Source organism: Phoenix dactylifera, unplaced genomic scaffold (assembly GCF_009389715.1).
Source record: "Phoenix dactylifera cultivar Barhee BC4 unplaced genomic scaffold, palm_55x_up_171113_PBpolish2nd_filt_p 000483F, whole genome shotgun sequence".
Lineage (NCBI taxonomy): Eukaryota > Viridiplantae > Streptophyta > Magnoliopsida > Arecales > Arecaceae > Phoenix > Phoenix dactylifera.
The window spans coordinates 89,708-111,166 of NW_024067904.1; the positions used below are offsets into that span (position 1 = coordinate 89,708).

General features: G+C 41.3%; 1 long non-coding RNA gene and 1 pseudogene across 1 annotated transcript; both read right to left on the minus strand.

The window, feature by feature from the left end:
• Positions 1-548: 548 nt before the first annotated feature.
• Positions 549-2,007, minus strand: LOC120106173. Its single transcript, XR_005508386.1, has 3 exons — positions 1,847-2,007; positions 690-1,115; positions 549-579 (listed from the first exon to the last, which is right to left on the minus strand). It is a non-coding gene; the product is annotated as an uncharacterized LOC120106173 (long non-coding RNA).
• Positions 2,008-2,203: 196 nt separating this feature from the next.
• On the minus strand, positions 2,204-3,574 carry LOC120106172 (annotated as a pseudogene).
• Positions 3,575-21,459: the final 17,885 nt, after the last annotated feature.

Consider the following 21,459-nt stretch of genomic DNA (forward strand, 5'->3'; position numbering starts at 1 on the left):
TGCAGTCTAGTAATGGGGGGGAGGGTTCTTGGAATACCTCTGAACTCGAAGAATTGGTACGGCGCGGCAACACCTTGGAGAGCCAATCCCCAGTCTTGTCGATTATTAGGGATAAAGCAGAATAAGTAGTCCTTGATCGTTTTACTGTAGCTTGCTGTGTTGGTACTCTGATTTTGGGAATCGCCGGATCCATCGGTGGATCAAGTGGAGTAAATGATCCACATCGAAGCCTTCGGCGGGGCAGCTCTGGCTGTGGACCTCTCCAGAACGATGGCGGAAAGTCATCGAACGCATCGATGGCAGCATTCAGAAGGCGGGAGCTATCCCACTCTGGCATCCCCAGTGTTTCTAGGAGATGCTGGGACAATGAAATACGGAAGTTGATTTTCTAGCAACATCAGGTCTACAAGAATATGACATTTGAGGCACACATTATCGTCGAAAAGCGATCTGAGCTCCTCCGCTTGCAGATCCTCATTAAACATTTGAAGGAGGAAACATCCATCAAGTAGAACAAACTTTGACAAGAAAACCGCATTACTGTCATAAACAGAACAAACTTTGACTGAAAAAAAGAAGCTGAAGGACAAGAAAAAAGAAATAAAGAAATATGGTTATTATCTGATAAACAAAGTTAAATTTTTAATTATAAAGATGGTGATACATAATCACAAAAATTGAAAATATACCTAGGTGTTGATGAATCTTTGGGTCAAGAACTTGAGTGATGGATGCTAGAATTTGAATCAGAGAATAAGCGTGAAGAATCTTGGATCTATAAAAGAATAGTTAAAATAATTAGAGAAAGAAATTACAGGAAAATTTATTATGAGAATCACCCAATTAATTCTACCAACATGAATCACTCAACATTTCAGAAGCATTTCAAATGAGAATTGGAAGGGACCATATTCTCAAAGTTCTCACAGTGATGGATATAACTTCCTCTTAGGAATCTCATGAAGATGATAATATACAATTTACCCAACAGACTGAAGAACCTTCTCCAGTATTATTCACATATATGGATTCAGAGGAGAGATGCCCATGTACCTTGTTCAAGCTCAGGCAAGGAAATGGAAGGCCATATATTTGGTCGACAGTATGATGGGTACCTAGATGATAGAGTCCAATTGAAGTGATCAATAAACATAAGAGAACACATGTAAACATATGATTATAGATAAAGTCATAGTACTAAGAAGCAATTTCCTTGAAAAAAGAAGACAAGGAAAAGGCACAGTAGCATTGAATGTAATGAATCAGCTTGTAAAGCTGTTCTGCATGACAATCATGATTGCCATGTTGGAGATGATATGAACTGATCTAGTTCTTAGATCACATGAAGAACATGTAAGCCACATTATTGGTGCAAACATAAGGATAAAAAAGACACCATATTGTGTAAAGCCCTGTCAACATACGAGTATGTGTTGGGCCAAAAATCTCCTACAAATCTCCATTCAATGTTCCATATCACCAGTGAGTTATCAAATCAGAGTTCAAAACATTCAGTAATGCTTTAAACAAGATAATAACGGGAGGCACAATTTCAGTGAAAAATAAGCAAAAAGAGCTCAGTCAGCTAAACAAAGAAGCAGAACAATAGATCGAGTAACACAAATGGTGGGAAGGAGGGAAATACAAGAGAACAATCTTGTTATCTATTAATCATGAGCTTGTAACACAATTTTTCCACCCAAAACAATTAAAAATTCTGAAAGACTCTGGAGATGCAATGATAGAACAAAAACTAGTAAAAAAAAAAGAGTCAGGTTTCACTTTCGCCCATAAAGAGTCAGGTTTCAAAGACACATGCACAACCATCTTACATAAGAAAGCATACCTCATTTGCGCCAATAAACACAAACTCAGACCACCATGGTCTTTTGGTATACAAACATTTGCTCAAGAAACTAGATGAAGACCCCTCCTATCAGAAGTATGTCCCCATAAAACAAAGCCCGAAAGCTCCTTGTCAAGTCTTGTATTGATAGATAAAGGCACACTGACAACAGGATATACAACAGATAGGAATAGATGAAAGCACAAGTTGGAGTGAGGTTGTTCTACCAGCCAGAGATAAAGCCTTCCATTTCCAACTTGCAATCTCCGTTGCCACCTTATCCAATAGAAAATTAAAATTCAAAGAGGCCAGAGGCATACCTAATAGAGGAACCCCTACATATTCCACACCCCCTGCTCTCCTGCATGGAAAAAACCTTGCATATATTAGACTTAATTGCTCTTGGGGTTCTTGGGCTGAAGATAAGATGGGATTTAGATGTATTAATAGCTTGGCCGGCTATAATTAACAAGCATCAACAAGGGATTTTAAGTAGAATTCTATCCTTTACTATCGCCCTTGCTACTTGCATGTCATCAGCAAAAAGTACATGGGATATTGGAGGGGGTTTGGAAAACTCCCATCACAGCAGAAAACTCCGCCAGCCCCACCGCGTCGGCCCCACCTCTCAGGAGGGGCGGGAAGAAGAGCCAGTACCCGGTGCCGACGATCAACCCGAGTGCAAGCGGCGCCGCCACGACGGGGTGCGGCCGCCACCAGCCGGCCTTCCGGGCCTTCCTCTCCGCCGCCGTGAGCAGCCCGTGGAGGACGAAGAACGCGGTAACCTCCCCAGTGGGAAGTGCCAAGGTGAGGTAGTAGAACATGAGCTCGTGCATGAGGCCGGAGACGAAGAAGGTGGCGAGGATGCCGGCGTCGAGCCCCCAGCGGGCTTGAACGGGGTCGTAGACGGAGGGGCGGAGGATGGAAGAGACCATGAGGTTCCAGCGGCGGCCCCAGAAGTCCTGAAGGGAGGAGGCGCCTAAGGGGTTGTTGAACTGGGGCTCCAGCTCGAGGCCAAGGAGACCGGTGGCGATCTTGGCAATGGAGGCGAGACCCGAGATCTAGGATCAGGTAGATGTGGCAGCAGTAGATGGCGAGGAGGAGGTACGGATGCATTCTATCACTATAGCGGTAGCTGGAGATGAATGGTGGCCAAGAGGAGAACCATGACGGCAGTGATGAGGCGGTGAAGGGTGGATAAAGATGAAGAGATGGGAGGTTTGGGGCTTGGGTTTGTTTTGGATCTTGACAGGGAAGAAGGAGGGTGAACAGGAAGGGGAGAAGGGGGAGGGAGGGGCAGAGGGGGCCGAGGCTGAAGGCGAGGAGGAGGAGCTTGAAGAGGGCGAGTAGCACGAGGATCGTGATCCAGGTGACCAACGTGGCTGGCACCGCCACGGCCAGCGCCGCCCCCATGGAGAGCAGGCCGAAGACCCCTCCGTAGAGCACGGAGGCGTAGAGGGCCTTCCAGCCGGCGGCGGCGCGGGAGGAGGCGGAGGCGGCCGCCGAGTTGTACCAGGAGCGGATGGAGAGGAGGAGGTTCCAGGAGGAGGAGAGGAGGAGGGAGTAGACGACGAGGAAGAGGAAGACCCACGTCCGCCGCTTGCTCAACGCCTGCATCAGCAGCGACTCCCCCCATCGCGACGACGGAGAGCGCTCGGCGGAGGAGAATGGATGAGATCGGTGAAAAGGGTTGAGAAGAGAGGGAGTCGGTCGGCGTGAGATGGGGATTTAGGGCTTTAGAGGGAGGGGGTCGATCGGGTTTTGGAGGAATGAAGTCCGACGACGCTTATAAGCGTCGTCGTGTTCTTCCGATATGCCGACGCTTATAAGCGTCGGGGATTAAATATTCCGTTCGGTAATGTAACCAGACGCCAACGCTTAAAGAAAGCGTCGCTGGAAGCTTTTTTACCGACGCTTCTCAGAAGCGTCGACGGTTACTGTCCCCAAAAAAAAAATCGCCGACGCTTTTAACTAGCGTCGGCAATACAAAGTCGGCAAAAAACCTTTTCTGTTGTAGTGAAGCCATCCGCGTCAAGACCTCTCTATTTTTTATTCTCTTCTCTTTTTTTTTTGCTTTTCTTTTCTCTTCAAAATAGAGCAAGCTCTGTTTTTCCTCCATGGAACAGGGCTCTCTCCCCCTCCTCTTTCTTCTTCTCGTCTTCCTCTTATAGACTGCCGAAGACCCAGCAATGGATTCAGGGCGTGGTCTGCCGTCTTTGATCTCGCGGAGGCTTGATTCCTGTTGCACGCGAGGGCATGATGCTGGGAGAATGGCTGGATCTCGGGTGAAGATGATGAAGGGCATCAATCCATGATTTGGGGATTTTGAATCCGGAGGAGATGCGGACGATGATGGTGAAAAATAGGATGCTGGTCGCAAGCTGTGGATCCGTGGAAGGAATCATGCTTCATGGCTTTCCTTCTTTGGACCATGGGAGGATGGGAGCATCGGCTGTGACGCGTGGCTGCTGGGAAGAGCTCCGGATGAAGATGGAGGAGCTGGATCTCGGCTGCTGGGAGTGGATCCGGATGCATCACGGGCGGAAGAAGAGGCGGAGGATCTGGATCTGGCTGCACTGCGTGGGACTCGTGGCTAGAATGGGAGGGAGGACGCGAATCTCGGCCGTGATGCACTGCGGGGAAGAAGATGAACAGTGTTTTTATCTTTTATATTTTTTTTTGTAACACTGTTCATATGAACAGTGTTTTCACAGGACACTGTTCATATGAACAGTGAATCTAGTAATTTTTCTTGAAATTATTGTTGATATTTAATTATTTTTTTTGTTTTAAAATTATAAATTTTATATGAAGGCAGGTAAGGAATTGGTTGGGAATTGGCTTTGGATTTGAGGTGGGTCTCATGATCGTTGATTTGCTTGAACTTGCTCTCGAGCCCAATGTCATTTAAATTTAATTCTTGCTAAATTGCTTTAGACCGGACTCGACAAGACTAAAAATAGGACTGTGACTTAATAAAAAGGGTTAATCAAACATTTTTCCCTATACAAAAATAATTATCTAATCAGGACCAAAACCTATTTAATCATAGCCTTAGCTTGGTTACAACTCCATCAGGTTTACTAAACCAGGTCAACACAACATCCTCCTTATATGTTTTCATGAAAGATCGCAACCAGGAGAGAGACAAGTTCAGAGTCTGTTTTAAAAAAAAATTATTTACTTCTTACCATATTTTAAATTTATTTCAATGATTATTCAATTTCATGGTAAAATATGTATTTATCAAGAACATTGATAAGTGCTATGGAAAAGATAACTAAATTATAGATTATTAAGCACTTATCAGGAGCAACTCTTGCTCCTACGTCCACTCCCCCAAGCCGCACTTGGGAGTTCACTATAATTTCTAGGATTATAGCCGGTTGTTTTACAAGCTCACAACCCAACTTGTTGTTTTCACGAGATTACAACGAACTTGGTCGGTTTTCACAGGCTCATCGACTAGAACCATCCGATTATTTTTTCGGGTTCACAATCAAACCCAGTTGGTTTTCACCGGTTCACCAACCACAATCTTACGCCGTTGGTTTTATCTTTGGCTTACTAACAAACCTTACAACCCATGATTCAATCTCCTGATTGAATCAAGTAAGAAAAACAAAGTTTGGAAATTCACAGAGAAGCTTCTAAAAAGCAGATGTGAGAACAATATAAGCAAAGTAAAGTTAGAAAGCCCTCAAATAGATTTTAGATGGAAAAGTAGGGGCTTCTCAATTTCTGAGTCTCCTCTTGAAAGCACTGAAGGTTGGAGGACAGTAATAGAGCCTTGAATGCGAAGGAAGTACTTCTCGGATTGAGTTGAATGCACATCTTCCTTCTTTTGCTTGTATCTACTCTTAAGAAGCTCTTGGTAGTTGAAAATGCTTTAATGCTCAGATCGAATAGCTCTCTTGTTGTCTACTACTGTTCACATCTGGCTATTTAAATGGTTCCATTCAAAAACTAGCCGTTAGAGAGTGATTTGGAGCCGTTCTGTCCCATCTGCACATCCTGACAATGTATCCGTTGGGATCGGAGTCGACTCGTGCGATCTAGAGTCCACTCGACTGTTGCTGGAGTCGACTCATGCTTTACTGGAGACGAACTCGTCCGTTGTTCAGGATTTGAATTAAAGTGCTTGTCCCATCCTGGAGTCGACTCGGACCAAACCTGGAGTCGACTCGCCAACATCTGGAGATGACTCGGACACTTAGGAGTCGGCTCGTTCTTAGGGTTCCAGAAACCCATCTTTCTATTTTTCTTCCTCGAGTCGACTCGGATTTTCTTGGAATCGACTCGGCTGTTCTTGAGAGGCGACTCGAGATTTTCGGGATACGACTCGTTCTTAGAGTCCGAAAATCGATTCTCTATTTATTGAACTGATCTGCCTCGGAGTCGACTCGCGCTTTGTTGGAGTCGACTCAGCTGACTTGGGGGTCGACTCTGGAACTATTGGAGTCGACTCGTTCACAGTGTTTCTGAGATTGGTTCTCTGCCTTTCAAACTGCTTTCCTCTAGGAGTCGACTCGGACATAACTAGGAGTCGACTCGCTAAACATCGGAGTCGACTCGTAACCTTCTAGAGTTGACTCGGTAACAGGATTTAAAATCCATCGTTCTGTCTTTTTGTCTGTTACCCTTTGGAGTCGACTCGGAACCATCGAAAGTTGACTCGGCAAGCATTGGAGTCGACTCGTTGGCAGGGTCTGAAACTCTTCTTTCTGTCTTTCTATCTATTCTCAGTCGGAGTCGACTCGTAGAGTACCGGAGTCGACTCGAGCTTGTGCCAGAACCTTTAAACCACTCGAAGTCGACTCGTAATCTTTCGGAGTCGACTCGGGATGCAGACTTTGGTTCAAATTGAGTCCAATACTTATTTAAATTACTTTGAACTAAAGCTTGAGGCACTTAAATAGAAATTCACACATATTTGTCTGAAACACTAGATTGAATTCATTAGTACAACATAAAATATACTCAAATGCTTTGAGCTCATCAAAATCATATAGGGGTTTACTCAATCACTTCACAATCTCTCCCTTTTTGATGATGACAAAACATTTAGTATTTGTAAAGTGAATTGCTCAATCAAGAAGTGAATTGTAGTAAATTTTCGAAATGAATTCAAATGTCTAGTCATTTAGTGTATCCAAAATTGAAAGGTATGAGTCAGTATACTTTGAAATTAAAGCTCTCCCTTTCATTTGGAATTATATAAGCCTTCAAAAACATACATTCAATTGTTTGGCTTATATTCTTTTAATTAATTTGCTTTCTTAGAATTTCAGATTCTCCCCCTCAATATTATTTGCATTCTATTTTGTTTGAACTTTGTTCAAGTTTTTTTTAAAAATTCTTTTAATTAGAGAAGAAAAAATCTGACAATTTGTTCTTTAATATGATTCAACTAATCTCCGAATATCCCTCGAATAGATTCTGGAGATTACTCCTTGAGGAGCCCCAATAGAGGAATAATGAACCTCGAGGTATCGAATCCACTAAGAACAAATCTCATTTGGTTTACTTGCAATTATATCTTATTTTCTCCACTGAGAACAAATCACATTTGGTTTTCTTTTTTGCTTAAAAGTATTCTTGTTTAGATTCCTTTACTTGCAAATATCTTATTTTTCTCCCCCTTTTTGTCATCATAGCAAAAAGCACATAACATAGAAAGATATAACAAGGCACAATCCTCAAGTTTTTTGAAAATAACTTCAATTCATTGTATGAATTACAAAATTTGAGTACATTGTTTGAGAGTCCAAAAGGATTTTACATGATAATAAAACAAAAGTACAACTAAGGACGTCTGGAAGAAGAAGATGAAGTGCCCATACTTCGCCGCTGAGCCTGCAAAACCAAGCTCATTCCTTTAGAGACATTTCCTAGTTGTGTAATAATCTCTGAAGTCGTCCTAGCTTGTGTCTGGGTCAGTTGGGTCACACTTTTCATTGATTGTATCAAGCTTATCTATCAATACATTTGCAAGCCTTTCTGCACCTTGACTTTGCCTTAGCAGCTCTGATCTAATAGTATCTTGCATTTGCTTCGTGTCCTCCTTAATAGCTGTGAGGCTCAAGTACTGACCCTGAACTAGACTCCTCAGACTTGACAACTCCTCCTTGACTTCAGCTACCATCATGGATACTGCTGCTGTGGAGGAAGTGAGGTCAGTGGAGGGTGCACTGGAGGTACCTCTGAGTTTCCTCACTATGTCATCCCTCAACTCTCGGAGCTACTCAGGACTAATCCTGATCTCTAGTGGCTGCTGAGGTGGTGGCACTGTGGAAGGTCCAGCAGAGGTCGAGGGCTCGGTGTTCTCCCAAGTGCAGGAGAATCGCACAAGTAGTAAAATCTCGAGAGTCCGAGGTCGAATCCTCAGGGAACGATCTATAGATTATTAGCGTATTTTTAGATGTAATTTTCAGTTAAATAAATTTGTGGATTAAAATGATGTTTTGAGTTTCAGAAATTAAATGCAAAGAATAATAAACAAAATTCAATAAAATAAAGATGGTAGGGATCTGGAATCCCCCTTGATGATATTGCATCCAAGGAATAAACTCTATGGTTCTTGATTAAAGATTAAATGTAGGATAGATCTAATCATGGTATATGTTTCATGAACATATGAACTCAATTTCTAAGCATTCATCGTGCTTTCTACGTCTACGACGAATCAAATACTAAAGCAATCCATATATCAATAATCATAATCCATTAAAGATCTATCTATGAAATAACTACGCATGGATCAAGAACATATCAATAAATATAAATCATTGAAAGCAAAAGTTTAGAATTTACTTCAAAGAGAAATACATCAAAGGTTCCTCCATCACCCTTCTAAGAAATCAGCCACTCATTTCATGCATTAATCCCCCTTTCATTTTTTTCTTTTTCTTTTCGGAAACAGGGGAGGCCCTGTTTCCCTTTCTTTTTTTTTTTTTTTCTTTTGACAGAGGGCTCCCCTCTGTTTCACCGAATGGGAAGGAATAACATCCCCCCAGCCGAGCGGAAGCCTCACATAGCTCGTGCGATGGATCCCTGATCCAGTTGCGAAATATCCGAATGCGGAATCATGGGATTTGGATCACGAAACGATCGCAGGCGTTGGGCGCGGGAGATTCGGACGCGGATACTTGACTGGGACTCGGATGATTGCGAATCCCGGAAGAATCGGATGCTGGTTCGGAGGATGCGGAAATGGGAAGCTTCACGGGAGAAGCTGGAGCGTGGACGCTCGGTGGTAGCTTGGAGATCTGAACCGTGGATGGCTCGCGGAAGATGCTTGCAGACGTTGTGATGCTGGGATTCTGGATGCAATCTCAGATGGCTGAAGTCGGGACGGCTGGATCGCAGCTGATACGGGCTGAGACGCTTGCGAACGGAAGAGCTAGAAAATCGCCGGGAAGAGGCGGAAGACGCATGCGTTCGTGAGGAGCTCGAACGTGGACCGCTGAAGATCTGGGGATGCTGGGATTCTGTGAACGTGGAAGCTTGGGAGGAAGGAAATCCGAGACACGGAGACTGCTCACGGGATGTTGGGCTGCACGCGGATGAGCTTGAGATGGAGCTGATCACATGCGCTGGGATGATCATGAATCCTGGGATTTGCTGTTGTTCCTGGACGTGGAGGATCACTCGCGGGAGAAGCGGAATCTGGGAGGCTCGTGGATGCTGGGTGGACTGGTTCGGAAGGAATTGCTTCATGGGATGCTGACCGGCTGGGCTTGAACGCTTGGGATTGGTTGGAACACGTAGGAGCTGGAGCTGGGAGCGGGAGATGCTTCACGGACGCTGGATGTGGCTGCACCTAGTCTGGGAGAAGCTGGATGCATAGGAGATGAATATGGAGAAGATACGTGGGAATTAATTGCAGTGAAACTGTCTTGCTGAACTTAGACTCCTTCTAATGTGCAATGGGGTTGAACCATGCGGTTTGACTGGTCACCTACGGTGATGCATCTTTTGGACCCAATGCGCATTTTAACTTTGATTTACGATCACCTGCACCCAACAAAAATAAAATTATTAATGCAGCACTGTTATCATTATTTGTTAGCAATAATGCTAATTTAAGTGATGTGTAGATCGCACTTTGGTGCTCTCATCACTCGGCAATGAATGAGGGACCAGCTGTGGATGGAAAGGTGGAAGGATCTGTGGAGTGGTCCTGATCATGGTCAGAGATAGGTGAGTGATAAGTAATGGGGTCAGATGGTATGGATGTGGATGACTTCCTAACCCAAGCACCCTACACTTTGTGAAAACCCATCCGGTGAAGAGTCCCCTCACCCATATGATCTGTATATCTGAGTGAGCGAGAGGGTTCCCCCCTCAGGGATAGGAACTTCTAACTCCCTAAAGATGAGTGTGAAGAGCATGCCGTAGGGGAGACTCAACCTAGGGCTTGTCTAGGGGTTCACAAATGTAGCTGTAGATAAGTTTTGGAAAGTTGAGGAGATGTCATGTAGAATGTAGAACATCAAGGCTAGGTCTTTTTCAGAAATGAAATCAAAACCTACCGGTCTTAGGAAAGAGAGTCTTAGAAATGATACTCAGAAGGAGTCGCATTTTAGCTGAAAGCTGATTTGCAAACACCTCCTCTATGTGGGATTGAGGTGGTCTCCCTAGGATGGCCGTAAGGACCTCAGTCCTATCAGTGGGATGTGTGGGAGCAATCCCTCTCGGGAGAGGTGGAGGACTTGAGCAATGATATCCTCTGAATTAGAAATACGGACATTTGCTGCAGTCCCTTGAATACCACCGCCACCCTGTGTGACGGTCCCATAGAATTTCCTAACTAGCCCTGGGTATGTAGGGAGGTCAAGGGAACAAAAGTAATCTAGGCCTTGGCTCTAAGGTGATGCCCTAATGTGAACCCTTCCTAGGAGAGGAAGTCGAAGTTGACCTTCCTTCCGGTGGAGACAACCCTCCCGGCGCAACGGATGCGAGGGATCGATCTAGGCAGAGAAGGAACCGGAGGTGGTGGCCTCATGGGTTCGTTCCACGACTTGGACCGTCTCTCGGCGCCGCTCGCTGTGAGATATCTCTTCCAGCTCGGGACGACGGCTTTTCTAGTATTTTTGACCTAATCACGGAAGACAAGATGGGAAAAGGGAGGAAACACTGGGAAAAGGATGAAGAAAGGGGTCGGAGACGAGGTAGGAGACGACTCTAGGGTTTTTGAACAGTGGCGACCGAAAAGGAAGTTTGGAAAAAATCATTTCGATTAGGGTTAAAAGACGGATTTCCGACCTCGAGTCGACTCTAGTAAAGCGCGAGTCGACTCGACCTCGGAGTCGACTCCTGAATATGCGCGAGTCGACTTGCCCATGAGTCGACTCTTAAATTCATTCGAGTCGACTCGAACTCTGGCACATACTCAAAATCTCAGTTAATTCCGTGCCAAAAGAGAGAGATATAAAAATTTTTAGAATTTAAGGAATGATTTGATGATCACAGACGTGAAATCCTATATCCAACGTAAGCTAATCATCAAAATCAATGAATTAGAGAAGAGTATCACAGGAATGGATCAATCACTCCTAACCCTCTTCTAAGAATACAAAATCAATCTTCATTCAAGGATTTTGCGAAGATATCAGCAAGTTAATCATCAGTACAAACAAATTCAAGCATCACATCACCATTTAACACATGATCTCCTATGAAGTGATGTCTTATCTCAATATGTTTAGTTCTTGAGTGTTGAATTGGATCTTTAGTTAGATTTATGACACTTGTATTATCACAATTTATGGGAATCTTATCTTGTTTTAATGCCATAATCTTCAAGTTGTTGCTTGATCTATAAAATTTGAGCACAACACTTCCGGCAGCAACATATTCGGCTTCCGCCGTAGATAGTGCAACCGAGTTTTATTTTTTGCTAAACCATGAAATTAAGTTCTCTCCTAAAAATTGACATGACCCGCTGGTGCTTTTTTATCAATTTTACAACCAGCGAAGTCGAAATCAGTGTACCCTATTAAGTTTATGCTTGATTCTTTAGAGTACCATAAACCAATGTCTTTTGTTTCTATTAGATATTTAAAATTTCTCTTAACTGCAATTAGGTGTGATTCCTTAGGATTAGATTGATACCTAGCACACATGCATACACTAAACATGATATCAGGTCTACTTGCTGTAAGATATAATAATGATCCGATCATACCTCTATACAGCTTTTGATCTACTGACTTATCTGATTCATTTTTGTCTGGTTTGCATGATGAGCTCATGGAAGTGTCAATTGACTTGTTTCCATCTATATCAAATTTTTTTAGCATTTCTTTGATGTACTTAGCTTGATTGATGAAAATTCATTCCTTAGATTGTTTGATTTGAAGTCCGAGGAAGTAGTTCAATTCTTCCATCATGCTCATCTCAAATTCACTCTGCATTAATTCAGCAAATTCTTTGCAAAGACGATTGTTAGTAGCACCGAAAATAATATCATCTATATAAATCTGCACTACTAACATATCTTTGTTTTTCTTTTTCAAAAACAAGGTTATGTCTACATTCCCTCTAGAAAATTCATGGTATAATAGAAATTTGCTAAGTCTTTCATACCATGCTCTAGGGGCTTGTTTTAGACCATAAAGTGCTTTATTTAATTTGTAAACATGGTTGGGATATTGATGATTTTCAAAACTAGAAGGTTGTTCTACATAAACCTCCTTATTAATATACCCACTCAAGAAAGCACTTTTTACATCCATTTGAAATAATTTGAAATCTTTAAAACATGCAAATGCTAGTAACAATCTAATTACCTTAAGTCTAGCCACAGGAGCAAAGGTCTCATCAAAGTCTATACCTTCTTCTTGATTATAGCCCTTTGCTACTAGTCTAGCCTTGTTCCTAACCACAACTCTATTTTCATCAAGTTTATTTTTGTACACCCATTTAGTTCCAATTATTGAATATTCAGAGGGTCTTTCGATTAAGTTTCATACTTTGTTTCTTGTAAATTGATTAAGTTCCTCTTGCATAGCATTTATCCAATTTACATCACTTTCAGCTTCTTCAATATTTTTAGGTTCTAAATGTGAAACAAATGCAAGATGATTATTTAAGTTTCTAAGAAAGGCTCTAGTCCTAACAGGTTGAGATGGATCATCTAAGATTTAACTCTTTAGGGTGACGGTGAGCATACCTCGAAGCCTTTGTAAGCCCATGTTCAGCAATTACCTCTTGGCTTGTTGAAGTCTCTTCAATTTGCTTCGGTTCATCCTTTTGTAAGGTCATGTCATCCATCTTTTCTTCAAGTATCCATGCATCATCATCAAAAGCTACTCTCTTGCTAGAGGATGCATCATTAGACTCAACAAAAACAACATGAATAGATTCTTCAATAACAAGGGTTCTTTTGTTGAAGACTCTATATGCCTTACTTGATGTAGAATATCCCAAAATGATACCTTCATCAGATTTGGAATCAAATTTACCTGAGTTATCTTTGTCATTATTATGAATGAAACACCTACAACCAAAAACATGAAAGTAGTTTACTTTGGATTTTCTATCTCTCCAAATTTCATAAGGTATTTTCTTTATAATTGGTCTCAATAGAACTCTATTTAGAATAAAACATGATGTGTTAATAGCTTTGAGGATGATAGTGTTATTTTGATGATTAACAAGTAATTATCTAGAGCATGCTATAAGTTAAATTGATACTTCATTTATAAGTTCATTACTCTCAGTACATTTGTTTAATTGAAAATATATATATGGTCTTGTTCATTTGGATGAATCTAACCTTGAGAATGCAGCAAAGTGTGGATTGAGTCGACCCATAGGTTGATTGGGTCGACCCCGGCACATCTAGGAATCATCTGGCACACTCCTGCAAAAACAGCACAAATGAACAGTGAGTTGGTCGACCCAAGGTAAGCATGAGTCGACCCAACCTCCAAAGAACCTCAAAACGCAAAGGAAGAATGCTCTCTGGATTCACTGAGAGGGTCGACCCACACAGTGGTTGAGTCGACCCAAGCTTGAGTCGACCCAAACTCTGAGAGGGTCGACCCAAAGGGCAAGACAGAAAGACAGACAGAAAACGGTTCTCTGGAATTACTGAGAGGGTCGACCCAAGAAGAATTTGAGTCGACCCAAGTGAACTTTGAGTCGACCCAAAGAATGGTTGGGTCGACCCATGGGAAGAAAGGCTGAAATTGAGGTTTCTGTGTTCTCTGAGAGGGTCGACCCAAGGAATGTTTGAGTCGACCCAAGGCAAAGTTGGGTCGACCCAAGGACAAGTTGAGCCGACCCAAACACGGGCTGAACAGTAACGGCTAGTTCTGCAGATGTACTTTTTGTCCTTCCCAAGGTCAGTAACGGCTAGTTTTTGAATTCTAACCATTGGGGCTTGACCAAAGAAGGTGGGAAGCTATTTAAAGGGGCACTATTCATCAGAGAGAATAACCTTTTGAGTTGAATATCAAAGAGTACCCAAGAATACAAAAGTGCCCTAATCTTCTTCATCAAGAGCTTCATTCAAGAATCAAAGAAAGGGATTGAGCAGATTCAAAGAGGCATCAAGAGCTCCATCCCCTTTAAAGAGTGAAGCATCCTTGACAAAGAAGAGCAAAGCGACTTCAAAGCGATAAATACTTTCTAACTCTTCCTTGTAGCTTATATTGTTTCATATGCTCATTTAGGAGTTTGAATCTTTTCTTTTGTTATTAAACACTTTGTAAAGGTTCGTTGGTGAGCCCGCAAAACCAACAAAGGTTTTTGGTGAATCCGGAAAACCAAAGTGTATAGGTTCGTTGGTGAGCCCGTAAAACCAACAAAGGTTTTTGGTGAACCCGGAAAACCAAAGTGTATAGGTTCGTTGGTGAGCCCGTAAAACCAATAAAGGTTTTTGGATTGTTGAGCCCGAAAAATAATCCAACTGTAATCCGCGAGATTATAGTGAATTCCCAAGGGGACGCTTGGGGAGTGGACGTAGGTACTAAGGAGAGCACCGAACCACTATATATTGTTGTGTTTGTGTTGTGCTTGTGTTTTCATTTACTCTTGCATCATCTTCTACCCTTGCGTTAGTTTAACTCACTCAAATAGCTTAAGAAAGCGTCCACCGCACTTAATTAAGAAAACGTTTAAAGCACCAAAATTTAGAAGAAACCAATTCACCCCCCCCCCTCCTTAGCTTGTCACCTTGGGCAACAAGTGGTATCAGAGCGAGGTGCTCTAATAGTGCTCATTGATCTAACAATCAAGAGTTAAAGATCATGACAACCCAAGTGGGATGTGCAATGAGTGAGGGCAATCCACAAATAGACCACCTCTATTTAATGGCACAAACTACACATATTGGAAAGCTAGAATGAGGATATTCATTCAAGCTTCGGACTATGAACTGTGGCAAATCATCACTAGAGGACCTCACATACCCACACTTAACATAGATGGCACTATCATACCCAAACCAGAAATGGATTGGAATGAAAGTGATAGAAGATTAGCACAGTTAAATGCAAAAGCTGTAAATACACTTTACTGCTCTTTAGATGTAAATAAATTTAATAGAATATCCACTTGCACCACCGCCAAAGAAATTTGGGATAGACTTGAGTCACACATGAAGGGACCAATCAAGTTAAGGAGTCCAAGATAAACATATTAGTACACAAGTATGAACTGTTTAAAATGGAATCTACTGAGTCCATAACTGATATGTTTACTCGTTTTACTGATATTATAAATGGGCTTAAAAGTTTAGGAAAGTCTTATTCTAACTCTGATTTGGTGCGTAAAATTCTCAGGTCTCTACCAAGGAATTGGGAGGCCAAGGTAACCGCTATTCAAGAGGCAAAGGACCTCAACACACTGCAGTTAGAGGAGCTCCTAGGATCTCTCATGACCCATGAGTTGACAATGAGGCAAAATTCAGAAGATGAGGTCAAGAGAAGAAAACCCATTGCCCTAAAGACTACCACCCCTAGACAACAAACTGAATCGGAAGATTCAGATGATGATGAAGATATTGATGAAGAAGGGATGCAGTGCTTGGGAGAAATTCAGAAGATTCATGAGAGGTAAGAATAAGTTCCATAAAAAGAAACCCTTTCTTAAAGGTAACTCAAGCAAAGAAAAGGTTAAGGATAAGGAAAAAGAAAAGGAGACTCCCATTTGCTATGAGTGTAACAAACCCGGGATTATAAGATAGATTGCCCAGATTTGAAGAGGATTGGCAAGAAAGTTGAAAAAAGAAGAATTTTATGGCCGATTGGAGTGAAAGTGAGGAATCAAGTTCGGAGGACGAAGATCATCAAGAGCACGGCCCAAATATGTCATATGGCCAATGACGATGAGGTAGATTCTGAACTTGACTGTGATTTTACTGTTGATAATTGCATGATGCATTCTTAGAACTCATGGAAGAACATAAGAAAGTAATTAATAAAAATAAAGCTCTAAAAGAAGAAAATCAATCTCTCATTAAAGATAAGATAAAACTATCTCATAACTATGAAACATTAAGTAGGAAACTTGAAAATGAAACCAAAAATCTAATTGCTGAAAATGTCAAGCTAAAGAAGATGCTGAAAAATATAAATCTTTGGTAGATAGATTTACTCTTAGTTCTACTAAATTAAACTTGATTCTTGATAGCCAAAAAGCTGTATATGATTAAGGCCGGTTTAGGGTATAGAACAAATAGGAAACAAAAACTCTTAAAGAATATTTTTGTAAAAGCTAAAGGGAAAATATTACTTGTTATTGTTGTAATAAGATAGGACATAGAGCATACGAATGTAATTTTAGAAAGTCTAGTCAAAACAGATCAAGTAATAATCAAAAGATAAAATTCAAGAAAGTTTGGGTTCCAAAAGGAACATGGAGTACTAACCCTAAAGGACCCAACTTAGCTTGGGTACCTAAAGGTTCTTCTTGATCTTGATTGCAGGTGTGTCTTGCAGCTGATAAAATGGAAAAACGATGGTATCTAGATAGTGGCTGTTCAAGACACATGACCGGTGACGAAGATCAATTTGTCACTTGGAACCAAAGAAAGGTGGAGTAGTGACCTATGGAGACAATGGTAAAGGGTATATCATTGGAAAGGGTAAATTTTCATTGCTCCATCTATTTTTATAGAAAATGTTTTATTAGTTAAGGGTTTGAAACATAACCTTCTTAGCATAAGTCAATTTTGTGATAAAGGATTTAAAGTTACATTGAAGCATCTGTATGCATAATCACAAATCCTAAAGATAATAGCATTGTACTTGTAGGACAAAGGCAAAGAAATATTTACTTAGTAGATCTTCATGAGTTAGGCAAGAAAAATGGTTTATGCTTAATTACTAATGAAGAAAAGAAAATTGAAACTAGTTGGCTTTGGCATCGAAGATTAGGACATGCTAGTATGGAATTAATATCAAAACTAGTTAAGAAGGAATTAATAAAGGATGTGCCAAAATTGATTTTTGAAAAGGACAAAAATATGTGGACCATGTTCATTGGGAAAACAAACTAAGTCATCTTTCAAATCGAAAAAACGTAGTATCAACAACTAGACCATTTGAACTCATACACATGGATTTATTTGGACCTACTAGAACTACAAGTCTAGGAGGAAAGAAATATGGACTAGTTATTGTTGATGATTTTTCAAGGTATACATGGTTTCATTTTTGGCACATAAGAATGAAGCATTTTCAGAATTTTTGAAAACTATACAATAAAATCATAAATGAAAAGAAACTCACCTTAGTAGCCATTCGAAGTGATCATGGTACTGAATTTGAAAATCAACACTTCGAGGAATTTTGCACTAAAAATGGAATATCACATCAATTTCAGCACCTAGAACGCCTCAACAAAATGGGGTTGTTGAAAGGAAAAATAGGACATTGGCAGAAATGGCACGCACAATGTTGTGCGAGTCAAATCTTCCAAAGTACTTTTGGGCTGAAGCTATAAACACCTCTTGCCATATTCTAAATCGAGTTTTAATACGACCTATAACTAAGAAAACTCCTTATGAACTTTGGAAGAATAAGAAACCCACTGCAAAATATTTTAAAGTGTTGGATGTAGATGTTTTATCTTAAATAACGGCAAGGAGGACTTAAGTAAATTTGATGCCAAGTCAGATGAAGGTATCTTCTTAGGATACTCCACATCTAGCAAGGCATACAGAGTATTCAACAAAAGAACCTTAGTAGTGGAAGAGTCGGCCAATATTATATTTGATGAGTCTGATAGTGAGTCTGCTAGGAAAGAAAACTCTATTGATGATGATACAGGAATTATCGATTTTGAGAAGTTAAAAATTGATGACGTACCAAATCAAGATAAGGGAGATGATTGCGTGCCACCACAACCCCAAGACGTGCCAAAAGAATGGAGGTATGCACATGGACATCCTAAAGACTTAATTATTGGTGATCCATCTCAAGGGGTAAGAACTCGATCTTCTCTTAGAAATTTAAATGATTATCTTGCTTTCGTTTCACAATTAGAACCTAAAACTTATGAAGAAGCTGAAAAAGATACTAACTGGATAAATGCCATGCAAGAGGAATTAAATCAATTTAAAAGAAGTAATGTATGGACATTAACTGAAAGACCAAAGCATAATTCAGTAATTGGAACAAAATGGGTATTTAGAAATAAACTAGATGAAAATGGAGTAGTTATAAGAAATAGGCCAGACTCGTAGCTAAAGGATACAATCAGGAAGAAGGAATAGATTATGATGAGACATTTGCTCCTGTAGCTAGATTAGAAGCTATTAGATTACTTCTAGCATTTGCATGTTTTATGGATTTTAAATTATATCAAATGGATGTGAAGAGTGCATTCTTAAATGGTATTATTGAGGAGGAAGTATATGTAGAACAACCTCCAGGATTTGAAAATCATGAATTGCCAAATCATGTGTTTAAATTACATAAGGCATTATATGGATTAAAGCAAGCACCTAGGGCTTGGTATGATAGACTAAGTAAATTTCTGATTGATAATGATTTTTGTAGAGGAAATGTAGAAAAAACTCTATTTCTCAAAGAAAGGACAAAAATCTACTAGTGGTACAAATATATGTAGATGACATAATCTTTGGTGCCACTAACGATACTCTGTGCAAAGAATTTGCTGATTTAATGCATGGAGAATTTGAGATGAGTTTGATGGGAGAACTAAGTTTCTTTTTAGGATTACAAATCAAACAAACCAAAGAAGGCATTTTCATTCATCAAACTAAGTATACAAAGAAAATACTGAAGAAGTTTGGGAATGAAAATCATAAGGGAATTGGCACTCCAATGAATCCCACTAGTAAGCTAGACAAGGATGAAAAAGGGAAAAGTGTGGATATTAAGCTCTATAGAGGACTAATTGGATCCTTGCTCTATCTTACTGCTAGTAGACCCGACATTGTATTCAGTGTAGGGATATGTGCTAGATACCAATCGGATCCTAAGGAGTCACATTTAAGTGCAGTTAAGAGAATCCTTAGATATTTAAGAGGAACTACCACCATTGGATTATGGTACTCGAGAGACTCCTGTCTAGATTTGCTTGCATATTCAGATGCAAATTTTGCTGGATGCAAATTAGATAGAAAGAGCACAAGTGGGACATGTCAATTCCTAGGAAATAACTTAGTATCATGGTTTAGTAAAAAAGCAGAACTCAGTGGCACTATCCACAGCTGAAGCTGAATACATAGCTGCTGGTAGTTGTTGTGCCCAAGTATTATGGCTCAAGCAACAATTAGAGGACTATGGAGTTAAACTAGATAATATTCCTATTAAATGTGATAATACGAGTGCTATCAATCTCACTAAAAATCCAGTTCAGCACTCTAAGGCCAAACACATAGAAATAAGGTACCATTTTATTAGGGATCATGTGCAAAATGGAAACGTATGCATTGAGCATATATGCACAGAAAAACAATTGGCCGACATATTTACAAAACCATTGAGTGAAGATAGATTCTGTATGCTCAGGAGGGAATTAGGTATATGTGATCCTTTTATTGAATGAATATGAAAGGGAGCTAATAGTGTCATGATACATTCCTCTAACTTCAAAAATCCCATGAAACATGAGTCAAATTGGTTATCTATAGATTCCTTACTCATGTATCATTGTTCCATAAAGAGGTTATAAGGATTGGAAGCAAGGAAAACTTTTTAGAAGCAAAAAGGAGAGAAACAAAATTTCTGCACTTGGGTCGACCCAACCCAGAACATGGGTCGACCCTACGTTGAGTCGACCCAAGAAAATTCTTGAGTCGACCCAACGTCGGGACCCCACTGTTATAAGGGGGCCCGAGAGCTCATCTAGGGCACTGTTTGCCCTTTGTTTCCTTCCGAAAAGTCTAGCCCCCACTCTCCAATCTCCACTAAACACCTCCAAACAGTTAGATTTCCTGAAAATCTTGGAGAAATGGGACCCAAACGAGCCGTAGCCAAGAGATCCGGAAGAGTAACCCGAGTCCAACAAGAGGAAAGGCGTCCTACCGAGCCTTCTCCCGTGTCTCCACGACGTGAGGCACGTGCGGAGTCCCTCCTCCTCCTTCCCCCTCAGTGATCCTTGCAAGATTTGCGGGGAGGCCGGTTACTACCGGGGAGAAGGATTCATTCGGAGTTTTTCAACCAAGAAGGATTTCGGATTTGGAAATGGATCCAAAGACAAGGTGGGAGTATCTTTGCTCCCTTGATGTGGTGATTTACCCCGGGTTGGTCCAAGAGTTCTACGCCTTCCTCAAGACTGGTATGGGAGGACTTATGTCGGAAGTTCGAGGGGTTCGGATCCGTGTGTCCGAGGAGAGCTTGAGTGAGTTACTACACCTACCCTGCATAGGAGCCACTCCGGAGAGGCCAGAAGACAAAATGAGAGCTCTGCAATTGATCATGGAAAACGAGAACTTCGATTTTTCTCAGAAGGTAATAGCTAGTTCTCTTTCCGCTGAGATGAGGTTATTGCTCAATATGATAAATAGGATTTTATTTCCGAAGACCGGGAGATTTGATCTCATCTCAGAGCGAGATCTAGCAGTTATGGAGTGTATGATTCGGGGGACTCCTCTAAATCTTCCGGCTATGATATTAAGGCAGATGAGGAAGGTGATGTGCAGCAACAGGGTATCACTACCTTATGGTATGATACTTACATTGATCTTCCGTCAGCATGGTTTACCTCTTGAGGAGGAGGCATCCAAGAGTCTGCATCACACGGACACGTACACTGCACGGACACTCATACGCATGGGATATGCGAAAGTGAACGGGCAGTGGATTCACACCGGTGCAGGCATTCAGGGTGAGGCACCAGAGGGAGAGGCACCAGAGGATGAGGATGAGGAGCCTATGGATCATCCTACTGCACCCTCAGAGGCTGGACCATCGTCATCCGCTCCTCCGACAGATACGGATGACTTCTGGAGCAGGATGACAGAGCTCATGACAGCTCAGGCGAGGACTATTACTGACGGGCTTCACGAGCCGATTGGACGCCCGGTTGGATGTCATGTCTGCTGAGATCAGTGATCTGAGGCAGCAGATAGGAGCACTCCGGAGAGAGAGAGAGACACATGGACCATCTGTGCCACAGGCTGCTGAGTC